Source organism: Sturnira hondurensis, unplaced genomic scaffold (assembly GCF_014824575.4).
Source record: "Sturnira hondurensis isolate 20B ecotype Veracruz unplaced genomic scaffold, ASM1482457v3 Scaffold0008916, whole genome shotgun sequence".
Lineage (NCBI taxonomy): Eukaryota > Metazoa > Chordata > Mammalia > Chiroptera > Phyllostomidae > Sturnira > Sturnira hondurensis.
The window spans coordinates 2,785,288-2,799,895 of NW_028081547.1; positions in this window are offsets into that span (position 1 = coordinate 2,785,288).

Here is a 14,608-nt window from a genome sequence, read left to right on the forward strand (position 1 = left end):
TCTCTGTCTCCCCTACCCCTCCCAGATCCAGACGCGCGCGCGCGCGCACACACACAGACTTCTCCCCTCTTTCTCTCCCTATCACTGTAGGACCCTCCCCCTCCCACTTAATTCCTTCCATCTGCAGAATCGCTTTGCGGGCCGACTCTGCCAAGGGGGGCCCGGGTTCCTGCCCCAGGAAGGACTCCCCGCCTCCTTCCCTCGCCTTCTCCCCACCCCCTCTCCCTCTCCAGTTTCTGCTCTGGGCCAACCTCGCTTCTCGTCCCTTTCCCCCAGATCTGCGGGGTCCTGCGAGTCGCCAAGACACCAAATGGGTCCGAGCGAGCTTGGAAGATGACTGTCACCCCCACCCCCATGCCTCCCAGGACAACCCAGCTAGTCCAAGTATGCCTGGAGTGAGCCCCCGCCCCCACCTGATTTACCCGAAAGCCCTGGGGCCCTCTCAGTCTGAGGTGGTCACCCGCTGCCTGCACTGCACCAGCACCAGGAACCTAGCATCAAGGCTCCTGGAGGCGACTTGAGTCACTTCTCCCACCTCAAACCTGGTTCTGGTGCCATCCCACCAACGTATAAATGCCAGCTCTGCCACCTTCCTGCTAAATAACCTGGGCCTGGCGCCTAAACTCCGAGAGTGAACCTGTAAAATGGGGACAGTCACGGTCCAATCTCGGGATATCTGTGAATTTACCAATTTGAGCTTGGTAATCAGAAGACACCCCATAAAAGTCAGCTCTCTGCCATCCACCTCCACGAAGATTTCTCCCATGATCTACATCCATCCACACCGGTGGGTACTTGGACCTGAAAGGACTTCAGTGAAGACCAATGAAGCTCTTTTCCACCATGTCACTAACCAAGAGCCCCTTCAATTTCGTTCAGTCTCATTTGATCCTGTTTTTAAAGATTTTGTCTATCAAGTGATTTGCAGTTATTGATACAAACCATAGCTCATATACCAATCAGATCTTAATACTTTATTTATCAGAGAAACTTCTATACAGAACCCTTTATATTTTAAAACAGTGTTAACCTATTTGTTTAAAGAAAAGGTACACACACACACACACCATTAAGGATGTGTGTGATAACCATTTTACTCTTGAAAATATTTGGGGTCATCTCTGGAACTCTGCTACTATCTTTGAGGTTCCAGAGTGGGGCATGGTGGTGGAGAGAATTTGGAACCACTGACCCAGACTTTCCCTGGAGTTTACAAAGAAAACTTCTGTTCAGAGAGGGGACATCCTCTAATTGCACAGGCAGGCAGTTGGGGAGCCCAGAGAAGACCCTGAAACACCCACCTCCAGCTAGAGCTCTCTGTCTCTGCTTCCCGCTCTTCTCCCAGACAAAGGTAGTCCTGTTAATTTGAAGGTGGTTTTAGTGTGACTTGCAAATTCAAATTGCTTTAGGAGTCAGGCCATTGCCACCAGGTATAAGGCAATAAATGAGCAGTGATGAAGCATGGGAACTATATTGCTAGCCACACAAAATCCTTCTGTCATGGTTCTCAGCCTGAGACAGTTGAGTCTGACACCTGCTTAGAGACATGTGGTTTGGGTTCCTGTCCTTCAGAGTGACTTGATGCTGTAAGGGTGCTTATCATACCGGGTGAAAACACTGATGGCCTTTATGCATTTCACAACCCCCGCCACCCCCACACCTTACACAGGACCTGGTGCATACGTAGGTAGTAGATGATCCAAAACTGTTTGCTAAGTCAATGGTTAAATTGTGGGATGGAAGGATGGCCAGATTATGCTCCCCTTTGAAGACTGAATGCTGCTTTGGTTTTGTATTTTTCTCCCTCCCCTTGCCCACAGCACACCTGCTTAACACATGGGCTGTGTACCCAGTGGGTGATCAATAAGTTTGAGCAACCGACAGGCAGTTTGCCTAGATAGCAGCTGACTGACCTGAGGTCAACTCCTCAGCTGACCTCTCAGGATTCCCTGAGACAGCACCTCCTGGAGGATGGGGGCAGGGTGATTGGCGAGGGTGACCTGATGGGTGTCAGAGGCCTGGGTACTAGGCCCAGAAGACTGGGCCACAGCTAAACTCCGCACCTCCCCGCTCCCCATCACATACACATTAAACCTTGCATTTAAAATGTCAGAGGTTGTAGCCAGAGCCTTTGCTTTATAGAGGAGAAGGCACCATGGCCAGAGAAGGAAAGAGGCTCACCCAAGCTCACACAGAAAGCCTGATGGCTAAGCCACCTGCTCCTAATCCACTCCACATCCTAACTTTCCCTCCACTGGTCCTGGTTTGGCACTCTCCTGGTGTGGTGGCACTGTCCTCAGAACTGCCGGTAGAAGGGAAGTCCAAGGTGAGACTTGGGTTCCTGCCCCCTTCCCTTTGTGGTGACTCTGTCTACCCTGTGGCCTTCAGGATGGGACAGTGGAGGGAAGACAGGATTTGGAGGAAAGAAGTCTGGCTGAGTGGCCTCAGGGAAGTCTCTGCCCTCTCTGTAAACCTCAGTTTTCTCAATTAGTGGCTGATGGGGTCAGATGAGGATGTGAACAAGAAGGTGCTTTGCTAGCTGTGAATAAGCAATCATGTGCAGGGATACATAGCATTAATGATTTTAGTAAGAGTAATATTCAATTTCTCTAGAGTGGTGGTGGGGAGTGTATGTAGAGAAGTGTTTGCCCCTAAAGTGGCCCAGGCAACAGGTCTGATAGCTGTTGGTTTTAAGAGCTTTGAGCTCAGAGAAGCAGGAAAAAGCTTAAAAAGAAGAGCAAGTGGGTCTTCATGGGGGAACAAACTTTGAATTTGGGCTTGAAAAGTAGGCAGAGATGAGCAGAAGAAGAGGGGGCTTCACAATCCTATGCAAATTGGTGCTGCTTATTTCTCTAAAACATGTCTCATAGTGATGTCTGATACAAAGGAATCCCTAACACTCTGGAACTTGTCCACACTCCATGCCTCAGGAATAAACAGCAAGAGCTAAGCTTCCCCTCTCCTCTGGGCCAGGACTGGGCATTGGGTTCCTTTGGGCTGTGTGTTGACACAGAAGGTGTCAGTTTACAGCAGTGATAGCAAAATGGCAAATACTCTCCCTGCAAGTGCCACTGTCCATCCCCTACCCGGGCCAGAAACCACTAAGCACAGAGCCCCTTCCCAGACATGAGTTCAGATTCCTTCTCAACACAGCCATCTGCGTTGCCACTAAGGGTGGAGTTGACTCAGAAGATGAAAACAATTTAACCATCTCTGACTTATATCCACCCTCCCAGGACACAGGCCAACCTATCTGGTGATTTTGTACAGATTAGAAAAGAGGATGCCCTCAAAGCCAGTGGGCTCAGATGCTGTATAGAAATCACTTTTGAACACCCATTCATGTGCATGCCCACACAAAGGGCACCTCCTCCACCCATTGATAAGGCCCCCTGGTTGCCAGGCATACAACTTGGTGGATGCTAGCTAACTTTCAGCACCATCAACCCCAAATATCTTTGTGCAGAGCTATGATAATAAAACCTTAGGGACAGCCAGACCATTCTAGCCCCACCCCTAGACTCTTGACCATAAGAGAACTGCAAAAGTTGAAGAGACCTATGAATCTTACATTCAGCCAGCCACTCCATATTGGTTCTAAGTTGTGTGAAGTGCTGGGCTGTTGGAGACTGTCTCCTCCCTAGCTGTGTGACACCGGCAACTCGAATATCCTCTGCTCTACAGTTTCCTCACATATAAAATTTTCACACTGTTGCTTGAATGCCAGGACACAGGAAGGCACTGGGCGCTCAGAAGGCCCTGGCCTCTGGAAGGCCCTTGGAGAGTGCTTGCTTAGTTTCAAGGCTAAACACTGTGAGGTGGTGATGAGGGGTGCCAACCTGGATGTCAGAAGCCTAGGGTTCTCCTCCCAGCCTTTTATGCATGGCTCAGGGCAACTTGGCAGAAGCCTTTGGACCTCTAGTTCCTAGGAGTCATAGGAATTGGCCTAGCAGCCCTACCCTGACCTCCATCACCCAAAGAACAGCCCTCAGAAAAATGATGGGGTGGAGATGGGCCCCTTCTCACACAGAAGCTACAGGCAGGAATGACTTTTCTTCTCTCCTTCCGATTTTATACCCACTTTCATTTAAAAAATACATACATTTTATCAAGAGTCTCGTCCTGCAGAGAAACCCCAGAACTTCGGGACTGCAAAGATGCCTTGACACCCAGGACCAGTGGTCAAAAGCAAACATGTCCTCTTGCAGCTGACAAGGAGAGTGGCTTTGAAGTACGTACATATTTAGGCTTTTGGGACATCTGTTTGGAAGATGAGGATAAGATACTCACCCTAAATTTAAGTGTGCAGAGCTCTTTACATTGGAAGAAGTCTTACACACATCAAAGAATGGAAGGTAAGTTGGCTAACAGAAACTTTGGAAGGAGTTGAAACTGCCTTTCGAGTTACTCTCTGGTCTTTCTTGCCTACTTAGAATCTTTTTATGGCTGCTCATTGGATAAAGTCCAAACATCTACTGAACATGATGTTCAACCCTTTTGTCCTCTGACTCCAGTCCACCTTTCCATACCAACTGCAAGTACAACCTACCCCTCAATCCCGACACCTCCTCGGCGCCCTACCTTCTAATGAAACCCCTCTCGAGCAAGGCCTTCCCTGCCTCCATGCTCTTGCACAGACTGTTCCCTGCCAGGAAGAGTCTTCTTTTTTCATTTTCCTGGCAGTCTGCTCTCACCCTTTAAGACCTAGCAGAAAAAATTCTTTTCTCAAAGAAGTCTTTTGTCATCACAACTCCGACATCCGCTCTCACACACACCCATTAGTCTATCTTTTATTCTCAACTACAGGGTGTTCATACAGCATTATATTTATAACATGGTCAGTCATCCCTTCTCCCCCTCTTTCCTCCCAGCCCCACCAGTAGACTGAGCTTCTATGCCTGGCCCAATGCTGAATCAGAGCAAGCCTTCTGTTTACTTAATAAATTAGTTAAACTAGAAAGCCACTGTGGTTTGTAGTCTCAGGGACTCAGAGGATTATAGACATGCAGAGGGCTGTGACAGCGAAAGGTACTGTTTGCTCTGTTTCCCAGCCTCCCTTGCAGCAGGCTGGGCCCATGGGACTCGTTTTTGGCCAGAAGATGGTGATAGAAACACTGTGTCCCTAGTGACACAGCAAGAGTAGTTGTGGGTTCTCCACATTTTCAATCTCCCACTGGAGGGTAGGGAGTGAAAGACTTCAAGATGACAGAGGCCAGAACCCTGAGCCAGAATTGCAGGAGGGCTGCCAGGAGGACCTCTCAGACTGCCAGGTAAGCTAGAAACAAACCTTCTGGTGGTCAGCCACTGAGGTTGATTTGTTACAGCAGCAGAGCCTGCTCTGGCTCAGAAAGTAGAGGTGCCCAAAGATAATCTGATCTAAAAAACTCATTTTACTGTATGAAAACTGAGGCTCAGAAGAGGAAAATTACATGGTTTCTGGTTCTAGGATTTTGAATTGTCCCTTTGAACACTACTTGGGGGCAGCTGCCAAGTCTTCTGATTTCCAGTGCCAACCTTCTCCCTCTCCCTCAGCCAACACTCATAGAAGGACATTTTTCATAATCCCTGCTTGGTAATATTTTTATTAATTTAATTGTTTATTTATTAATATGTAAGTTCCTATGAACAAACCAGCCAACATAAAAACACAGACCTTGGCAATGGCATATCTACCTACGAAGTCTGCCCTTAGCCAATTCCCCAGGCTCCCCGAGTCGGAGATAATCACCATGTGGAATCATTCTCTTGTTTTCTTATTTGTGTAGTTTTGTCTTACATACATGTTTTCTAAAACTACCATACTTTGCTATATATAATGAGCAATCTTTTGCCCAAATTTTTGAGGGAGAAGTAAGGAGGTACATTATACATGGATAGTACCTGCAATATCTTGTATCTGTTCTTATGTTTTGTAATTATTACATAAAATTTCTTATACCATAATATGTTCAAAAATAAATGCTAAAATTATAACATAAAAAACAAGTATCTGAATGTAAATAAGTAAATAATTGAATTAAAAAATTAAAATGAAAGATATTTTTCCTGAAATTTTGGGCCAAAAATGTGGGTACACATTATACATGGCAAAATATAGTATATATCTTTAATTTGTTGTTTAACTTTATTAAAAAATTATCATGATATTTGATGTCATTGTAACTCACCTTTCCACTTAATATAGTACTGCTAAATTTTAGTCACTACCTGAGCATATGTTTATTGATTGTATTATTATTATTGTTATTATTTTAACCTCACCCAAGGACATTTCTTCATTCCTTTTAGAGAGAGAGGAAGGGAGAGAGAGAAATGTGAGTGTGAGAGATAAGTATTGATTAGTTGCCTCTCATACACACCCTGACCAGAAATTGAACCTGCAAAACCTTCAGTTACAGGACGATGCTCCAACCAACTGAGCCACACCAGCCAAGGCATATTGATTTTTTTTAAGAGAAGAAGGGGGAGGCAGAAAGAAAAAGAGAAACATTGATGTGAAAGCAAAACATTGATCAGCTGCCTCCTGCATGTGCCCTGACCAGGGACCGAACCCACAACCTAGGTATGTTCCCTGACCAACAATCAAACCCTCAGCCTTTTGATGGTGTATGAGACAATGCTCCAACTAACTGAGCCACCTGGCCAGTGAAGTACTTCTAAATTTTAATCATATGAAGGTATACTATTATAATTCATTCATTTAGATAGCTGTGTTCTCTTCCAGTGTGTGACTGTAGCACGGTTTATTCAACCACTCTCCTCTTGATGGTTCTGCAACACTGCAGCTAGGACTCTCCCTGACACGCATTTGCAAGAGTGTCTCTTGAGTATGTGCATTTGCGGCATTGTAGGATATGTAATTGCTCACCTTTACAAGATACACCTAAATGACTTCTAGCACAGAGGTGCTGTGGGTCCGCTCCATCCCCAACACTTGATTTTACTTTTCTGTTTTGCCAAATGTGTGCGCAGGTACTCCTGTTAACACTATGGCAGGTGCCTTGACCTCCCTGGACCTGTTTCCAATCTGCTAAAGGAGAGTGATATGCTCAGCACCTACGCAGCTCCTGAAGTGAAGATGACGTGGAGAGTAGATGCTATCCACGTAGGACGCCTGCAGCCAAGGAACCAGAAGACTGGCCTTGCTTCTGCTATGGTCTTCACAGTGAAGGACAGGCAGCTACTCCCTCCAGCGTCTCCAGGACCTGGCCCACTAGGCCAGTTCAGAGAAGGGGAAGCTGAGCCTCAGAGCTGTATAATTGGCATGCTGGAAGATGGAAAGCAGAGGCAGGCAGAACGTGAAAGCTCAGGCCTGGGAAAGGACTCCAGTCCCACCCGGTTTGGACAACTCATCACAGACCCACACTCGGAGGGTTTTCCTCTTGGCTCATGAAGTGATAAAGCCAGGGGTATTGTTGTCCCTGGCCTCTGTCATTGATAAGACAGAGAAAAACAGCTCCCATGATTACATTGATGCTTCTAGCCTTTCCTTCCGCTTGCCTTCCTGCTTGGAGACCTTTTCTCCTGTGCCCCTTCCTTTCCCTCCTTCTGGAGACTGTGATTCAGGCCAAGATGCCTTGTGGGGCCAAGGAGCAGGGGCTGGGCTCAGTTCCCATGTTTACTGCCCTCAGTTGGCTCATAGATCCTTCTAGGCTTGGACCTTCAGCCTGTCTGAGCCCAAAAGACACCTACGCAATGGTATGCTGGATTCATGAGAGCTGATTACTAAACTTTTATGGATTTGTGTCTGCCAATTGTTAAACACAGTCATTATTAAAAATTAGTTCATCACATCCCAGTAATTGGATTATGTTTTGCTGTTATCTATGCTCTTGAGGTGGTTGAGGTACGACTGTCTGTTCATGGCAGAAAAGCTAGATAACAGTGTGCTGCATGCATTCTTCCCAATCTGTGCTTGTCACAAGTACAAATGTGAAACTCGTGAAAGCATTTGTATCATGGAAATCAGCTAATGCCATGAATCAAGAATTTTTTTTCTGCGAGCTGGTTACTAGACATTAACCAGGACACTGCTGCTCCTAGGCACTTTTCTTAAGATCCTTGGAGGAGGAATCTGTGGTCCAGGGGGCTTGAGATCTGACCAAGGCCACACAGTGAATCACAGGTAGTACTAAGATGAGAGTCCAGGTCTTCTGAGGACTCCACACAGCACACACCTCATCTGTCCACTTATGTTGTCTGTATCACATACACTAGATGCACAGAACACTCTCAATTTTTCCCTATTTTTAATAGAAATCATTTTACAATGGCTGTATATTGTTACTGTCAAAAATTTAAACCACCTATAATCCCATCGGTCAGTGATAACCAGTGTTGGCTTTTTTATAGGCATCATTCTGGGCTTTTATCTGTACATATATACATATATAATTTTTACCACAAAAGCAGATCAAAAATTGCATGCACTGTTTATGATATGAATCATGCTTTTGTTTTTCAACTCTGTAATAGAGTGCGGTCATCCTTCTGAGTCAAGATTTCTCCTCCAGAGGTTGAGTACTTCTTTCCTTGACAGAGCTGTGTTTTGCAATCAGGCAGACTAGTTTATATCTCAGCTCTGGCGTGTATTTGCTGTGTGACAAAAACCAAGTAACTTCTTTGTGTCTCTTCTGTAAAATGGAGATAATGATAGCACCTACTTCACAACATTATCTTGAGAATTGAACGGATACATGTTATGCTTTTAACATTGCCTAGCACAGAGTAAGCCTTGAGTAGATATAACTAAGTTTTTCATTTTGCCTTAACATTTCACTGTGGTGTTGCTTTCTACCTGCTGGGTACTTTCTCTGGAGTTGACTCTAAGTCTAGAACAGAATTAAGAGGAATAAAATTGCACTGAAATTGACATAACCCAAACAGAATTCTTGGTTACCTGCAATCTGCTCCTTTCCCAGGGTAACCCATATCAGTAACCAGTACTGCTGTTCCCGCAAAACCCAAGCCAAAAACGAAGTCATTATTAATTCCTCCTACTCCTCCCCTTTGCATCTGACTCACTAATAAGTCCCATCCATGGCGCTTCTAAGATACATTGTCCACGTCTGCCCACCTGCTTCCATCCTCATCTCCAACAGCCCAGTCCAGTCCTCTGTCTTCTTGAGCCTGGATCTGGGCAGCCCCCTCCTCACTGCTTCCTCTACTGCTTCTCTCAACCCACTGTGCTCTCCCACAATGCATTTTACAGCCAAGAGCCAGAGCAATATTCCAAAAGCAGCGCAACATGTAAGTGACAATGAATGATGGCTTGGTTTTTATTTTATTGAAATAGAAGAATTAAGACTATCAGAATACATTGCACAAAATATCTATTGTTTTGTGATACTTTTGTTTCATTTATTTAAAAAAAAAACATACACTTGTATACATCACTGGTGTACCTGGTCATGATATACCATTTTATTCTTTTTTTCTTGTGTGTGTATGGTGGCAGGGAGGGAGGGAAGGAGAAAGATTGAGAGAGAGGGAGAGAGGGAGAGAGGGAGAGGAAAGGGTGGGGAGAGAGAAGAGCACTTAACCTAAGATCTACTTTCTTAATGTATTTTTTAAGTGTACAGTACAATATTGCTACCTATAAGGACTTTGATGTACAGTAGATCTTTAGTCACTTTGTATACCTGAAAATTTGTACCCTTCAACTAATACCTTCCCCATTTCCCCCTCCTCCCAGCTCCGGCAATCATTGTTCTACTCTCTGCTTCTCAGAGTTTAACTCTGTTGGATTTCTCATGTAAGTGGTAGCATGTAGTATTTGTTTTCTGAGCCCGCCTTAGCACAGTGTCCTCAACAAGGACATCTTCTTGATTTTAGAGACAGGGGAAGGGAGGGAGAGAACAGCAATGTGAGAGAGAAATATCAATCAGTTGCCTCTTACATATGCCTCAACTAGGGACCAAACCTGTAACCCAGGATTGTGCCCTGACCAGGAACAGAACCAGCAACCTTTTGGTTTACAGAACACACTGAGCCAATCCGGCGAGAGATAAACATGTACTTCTTAAGCTACTCTTAAAAAAATCTATCAAATGCTATTGCACTGCTGTTAAAACCCTTCAAATAGCTCCCACCACACTCAGAAAAAGCCCAAAGTCCTTAACTTGGGCACAGTCCTGCAGAACCTGCCCCTCCCTCTCACTTCACCCACTTTCTCTCTAGTCACTGGCCTTATTTCTGTTCTTCTAACACTCTCAGCTTAGTTGCCCTGCAGATCTTCGCACTGGCCATCCCCACTGCCTGGACTACTCAGCCCCAATATTTGCCTGGCTGCACAGATCATTCGGGCTTCAACTCAAACATTGCTTTCCTGCTTGTTTATTTATTGACTTACTTATTTATCACTTGTCTTTCCCCACTCCCCCGAAACAAGCTTTGTTTCGAACTGACCCCAGCACCTGAGGCAACAGTCGCCTGACAATTGGAAACAAGCTTGAAGGTCTCCCAAGCTCCTCTGAAGAACCCAGGCTGTGGATCGCTATTTAGCTCACTGCTGGGCTTTATTGCAGAGGAAAGTGAGGCCCAAAGAGACAAGAGATGCCAGAGGTAACCGAGAGCTTCAGCTGCCTGACACCACTGTCCCTTGCTGCCCCCGGGCTTCCAAGTCTCTACCCAAAGGCCTTGTGCCCACCTCAGGCCCTAGAAGAGTTCAAGTTGCCTGAACCTTTATCAGAGTGCTTGATGCCTTTATTCTTCTTAGTTTTGTGCATTTATTTTGCTTTATTGTATTTCCTTTTCTCCGTATTTTATTCATTTTGTTCATTTATAATAACAGCCCACAGCTTCTGTGTTCTGTGAAGGCTAATGATTTACCAGTGGATCCTGAGCTTTGGTCACTTGTCTTCTCCCTGCCACCCCCTCCCTCTGCCTGCTGGCTCTCAGGCTGAGCTCTTGCCCTGCACGCCACCTGCCCCCTTCCTGACACCACTCTCCCCAGGGCCTTTTCAGGGGGTTCTGTGGTTCCCGCAGGAGCTGGTGCCCTCCCCCAAGACCCCTTCTTTGTGAGTCCAGCTCTAGAACCTCAACAAAACCTCCCTGAACCTCATTGTCCTGGTCAGTGCTCTAGCCAGGGGTGTCTGTGTGGTGCTTACTTCCAAAGCTGGAGGATCCAATAAAAATAACAGATGTGAGCACCGTTTGTGGGCTCTATCCGATATTAGTGAGTGTACAGAAAGCCGTTCATATTCACGCAGTGGCCTTCAAGTCCACGGGCTGATTCTGCCAGTTTAGGGTACTTTACCCAGGCTAACCGCCCTCCTCCGACATTCTTCTCTCAGGCGTATTCAGATCTGGCCATGTTCCTCCAGCCTCCTGGGCCACTAACAAGATTCTCTGAATCACACTGCCACTCTGGCCTACTACCCTTCATTTTGGGTTGACAGATTTAGCAAAAACGAAACAAAAAACAAACAAACAAAAACAAGGTTGCCTAGATAAATTTGAATTTCAGGTAAAAATGATTTTTTAGTATGAACATGTCTCATGCAATATTTGGAACATACTTATACTATACTATTTGCTGTTTATCTGAAGTTCAGATTTAATTTGGTGCCCAGTCTCTTAGGTGGCAACCCTACTTCAGGGGCTTCCTTGATTTGCCTTGGGTCAGTCACTTAAATCACACTCTACCTTGGTTTCACTTTCTGAAAACAGGAAGCACAATAGCTAACTCTCAGGAAAGTTATGAGGCTGAAAAAAAGTTTGGAAAAGTCCAAAAAGCTGTGATATGTGTATGAGGTTGAACAGATCTCATTGTCTAGCTTAACAATCCCCACCCAGGCTTCTCTCACTTGGTGAGCTTCTTGGCTGTACCACCTTTCCTCACTCCATGCCCAACCACCTGCACAGCCATTCAGTCCCTGGTGACATCACACCAGGGCACTGTCTGTTTTTCCACCCTGAGGCCTGCCTGCTATAAGCCTGAGTGGCTAAGTAAGGATGACTACGTGCCTCAGTTTACTCAGGACAGTCCAGGCTCATGCCAGTTATTCCTGTGTCAATTGTAAATTAATGATGCTTTCTTTTTCCAGAGGGGACCAGAAATAAATAATATGATGGTTTGTCACCACCTGCCCTTTCAGTTCTTTGATGGCTTCATTTTCAAGGATTATACCTTCCACTGTACTGCAGTCCTCACATTTCCCCTGGCCACATGTTGGGCATGCCACTCAGAATCACCCTCCTCAACACTGAAAATGCAAACGTCTCTTTTTGACCATAACTCCTGTCCTTCCAACTTCATCACCCACCTTCTCTTACTCTTGTCTTTTCTTCTTTCCTCGTGTACCTCACCTGCCTTGGTATATCTTGTCTATCATTCTTGTCAGCATTTCATTGGCCCCATTGGCCAGGCATCTCGCCTGCCCAGAAAATTTTTGGTGTAGATTCATCTATCATCAGCCTTCTCTAGACTGGCCTGGAAGGTCAAGGGTTGCTGGACAACCTCATACAATCACACAGTCTGAGGCCACTAGATTCTTGGTCAAAGAGATGGCATGATTGAGTATGTGCTTCCACAGGAAACCCTGGCTACAATGTGCAGAGTACCCTGGAAGGGAGGACCTAACAAGCAGAGACCAGAGAGAAGCTGTTACTTCACCAAAACTTTACTGAATACCTCCTTTGTGCAGGCCCTGTTCTAGGTACCGGAGATAAAATAGTCCAAAAAACTACAAAAACCCTTTGCTCTCAGCAAACTTACATTTTAGTGAAGGAATTTAGACAATAGATAACTGTATTAGTCCAGGTTCTCCGAAGAAACAGAATCAGTAGGAGATCTCTCTCTCTCTCTCCACACACACACTCTCTCTCTCTCTCTCTCTCTCTCCAGTTCAAGACTAAGTCCAAAGGCAGGAGAAGACCAATGTCCCAGCAGAGAGAGAACTATTACTCACTTAGCCCTTTATTCTATTCAGGCCTTCAACAGACTGGATGAAGTCTATCCACATAGGAAGGGCAATCTGCTTTACTCAGGCCACTGATTTAAATGTTATTTTCATACAAAAAACAACCCCTCACAGACACACCCAGACTATTATTTTACAAGTATCTGGACACCCAGTCAGATTGACACCCAAAACTAATCATCACAAGTAAGTAAATAAGTAACATGTTATGAAGTATAAGTTCTGTGGAGAAAACAAATAAAGCGGGAAAGGAGGATAAGAAAAGCCAGCAGTTGATGTTTTAGACGGGGTAGTTAAGGAAGCCCTCTCTGAGAAAGTGATAAGTGAAAACTTGAATGAAATGAGGGAGTAAAACCTTGGAGATATTAGGAGGAACAGCATTCTAGGGAAAGGAAACAGGTTCAAAGACTTTGAGGGTGGACGAGGCTGGCCATATTCAGGGACAGCAGGACCCAGGACAGCAAGAGGGAAAGTAGAAGTTGATAAGGTTTGGAGAGGAAACGGGCTCCCACACAGAGCCTTGTGGGTCGTTGTAAGGAGAGTGGCTAACACTGGGTGTGACATGGAGGGTTAGGAGTGGAGTAATATGACCTGAATTATACTTAGAAGCAGGCTAGGGCAGAAGCAGGGACACTAGTTGGAAACCACTGGTAATCCAGGCAAGAGACGATGGTGGCTGGGACCAGCTTGTTAGCTGGCAGGGTGGTGGGAAGTGGCTGGACTCTGGATATGTTCTGAAAGTAGAGCTGGCAGAACTTCCTGACAGATTTCTGGTGGAGTGTGAGAGATAATACCAAGTGTTTTTTACCTAAGCAACTAGAAAAAATAGAGCTGCCATTAACAAATGGAAAGGACAGACTGCAGGAGAGCAGGCTTATGGAAAAGATTAGGAGCCCAGTGTTGGATATGGTTCATTTGAGATGTCTGTTACACATTCTAATGGAGATGTCAAGTAGGCATTTTGAGATAAAATTAAAGATAGAGGTCTGAAATAAGGCTGAGAATAATCAACATAGAGATGATATTGAAATTCATTGGACAGGATGAGCTCTCCCATGCAGTAAGTATAGGAAGAAAATAGGAATTAAGGCTCTGGCTAGTGTGACTCAGTGGACTGAGCACCAGGAGGCAAAGCAAAGGGTCGCTGGTTCGATTCCCAGTCAGGGTACATGGCTGGGTTGCCAGTCAGATCCCCAGTAGGGGATGTGTGAAAGGCAACCACACATTGATGTATCTCTCCCATTCTTTCTCTCTTCCCCTCTTTCTAAAAATAAATAAACAAATAAAATCCTATAAAAAATAAAATAGGAATTAATAAATGAGACTTCTGGCCAAGAATGGAGGTGTAGGTAGATACACTTTGCCTCCTCGCACAAGCAAAAGAAGGACAGCAATCGATTTTAAAACAAAAAACAACCAGAACTGCCAGAAAATCAAAGTGTACAAAAGTCCAAAAACCAAGGAGTTAAAGAAGAAACATTCATCCAGACTGATAAAGAGGGGTAGAGATAGGCAGCCAGAGTGGACAGGATGTGTGGCAAGGTAGTAGCTGGAGAACAGGCAGGGGAGGCTGGTGGTCCTACATCCTCATGTGGATAAACTGGGAGAAACAAGTCAGGAGCAAGACAGACTGAGAAGCCCAGGGTTCCAGCACAAGAAAAGAAAGCCTCAAAACCTCTGGCTGT